This window comes from Octopus bimaculoides, chromosome 13 (assembly GCF_001194135.2).
Source record: "Octopus bimaculoides isolate UCB-OBI-ISO-001 chromosome 13, ASM119413v2, whole genome shotgun sequence".
In the NCBI taxonomy this organism is placed as follows: domain Eukaryota; kingdom Metazoa; phylum Mollusca; class Cephalopoda; order Octopoda; family Octopodidae; genus Octopus; species Octopus bimaculoides.
The window spans coordinates 15,934,156-15,936,425 of NC_068993.1; positions in this window are offsets into that span (position 1 = coordinate 15,934,156).

Sequence of the window (2,270 nt, forward strand, 5' to 3'; positions counted from 1 at the left end):
AAACTAGTTTGAACAATATTTTTTTGTTTGTCAACGATAAAGTTATGAATTAGAAAAACATCTTTAAAAGTTTCGATGTTAGCAAATTAAAATGTTGGTCTGGAGTTAAATGACGTCAGCAACTGGTGTTTGTAAAATTTCATTGGCCTGGAGGTAGGTGACGTCGGTAACTGGTGTTTGTTTGGTGATTTGGAGTTGCGGTTTCGGAACCAAAGTAGAAGATTGTTACTAAAGTTTAAAAAAACATTTTTTTAATTTTGTTGTTCCTGGTTGTTTTTTTTTTTTGTGTGTTGAAATTGATATACAGTTTTAATATTATTGACTGCTATGAATATTCAAACTTGAGTGATATTTATGTGATCATTACCAGAACAAGTAAAAATAAAAGTAGATTCCGTTCGGATTTGAACTCAGAAGGGAAAAGGAAGTTATTAAAAAAAGCCAGCAATGTCAAGTTTCCTACCCGAGTCATACAGACTGATAAGGACCGGTTTCCCAGTTTCGATGGCGTATAAATTCCAAACCTGGATAGGACGTGGATCCGTCGCAGGAATATTCATTTTTGCTAGCTGAGTCGAATGGAGTAACGTGGAGTGAAGTGTTTTGCTCAAGAACACAACGCATCACCGAGTCCAGAAATCGAAAGCAAAATCTTACGATCATGAGACCAACATCCTAACCACTAAGCCACGTGCCTCCACATAAGTGATCAGAAACGTTTGCCTTCTGCTGTTGCTGCCGCTACTATTGCTATGACGATTCTGTCAACCAGCCGATTGGCGTAGTAGATAAAAGCGCTAGTTAATGCAGCCCAGTAACCTAGAAGATCTGAGTTCAATCCCAGGTAAGGCACCAAGATGAATCATAAGGCATCTGAAGAAGGCTGGAGGGTACAACAGCCGAAATGTGAAAGCAACAATGAAGATGAGTACATCACTCCGAATGATACATAATATTGCGGCTTTTTTTTTCAACACATTTTATTCAACAAAAACAATAACAACATGTAACAAAAACATCTTTAAATGATTTTTCCGGAGCTTATTCACCCTCTACTTCAATTACTGCTTCCCAATTGCTTGCCAGACGGTCAGGCCGTCATTTATAAATGTTTTTGTTAAATATTGCTATCGTTTTCTGCTGAATAAAATTTGTTGACAAAAAGCCACAATAATTATGCAACAACCCAATATATATATACTTCCAGGCATTTTCTGTCGACCAAATTTTAGTCTCAAGGTTCTGGTGGATTAATTGGTTTCAGAAAAAACAAACTTGACCAACGATTAAACCCAATATTTACTTGCGAAGCGAACTTTTTAAACACAGAATCATGCCAGGTCCCACCCTTCCTCCCTCTCCTATCTGCTTCTTCACTCTCTAGTACTTCCATTCACTCTCTTTTCCCCTTTCTTACATTCACGTTTCCATAATATTCTGTCTATTCACACTGTCTTCCTCTCCCTCCCCTTCTCTCAGCCCCACTCTCTCACCGTATATGCGCGTGTGTGAGTGTATATATTATGTATATATCTATATATTCTTTTGTACTCTAGGTACAAGGCCAGACATTTTTGGGAAGGGAGCCAGTCGATTAGATCGAGTCCAGTGCGCAACTGGTACTTAATTTATCGATCCCGAAAGGATGAAAGGCAAGGTCGACCTCGTCGGGGATTTGAACTCCGAACGCAAAGGCAGACGAAATACCGGTAAACATTTCGCCCGGCGTGCTAACGTTTCTGCCAGCTCGCTGTCTTTTGTGTACGTATATCGGCACAATGAAGTATGTGTGTGTATTTATATGTATGTCTATGTATCTGTGTGTGTGCATATGTAAATATGTGTATGTGTGTGCGGTGTATAAGTGTATGCTTGCTTGTGTATACGCTTCACATCTATGGGCGTCAATGTATGTCGTTGCGTATATACACGAACATATTAACATACGTATACATATGTATGTGTGTGTGTAGTGTGCGTGTGTTTGTAAGTTTCCGTTAGTGTATGTGTAATGTAATGTGTGTGTATGTATATGCATGTATGTATGTATGTATAAGCGAAGTAGTAGATATGTGTATATATATATATATATATATATATATACGTATAATCGATGATGTATGTATGTGTATGTGTGCTGTGTGTGTATCTGCGTGAGTGCACGTGATTGTGCGTGTTTGTGAGTGTGTGTGACGCGCACATCAGTTTGCGTGTGTCATGTGTCGTGTGTGTGTGGGTTTGTGTGTGTGTGTGTGTGTGTGTGTGTGTGT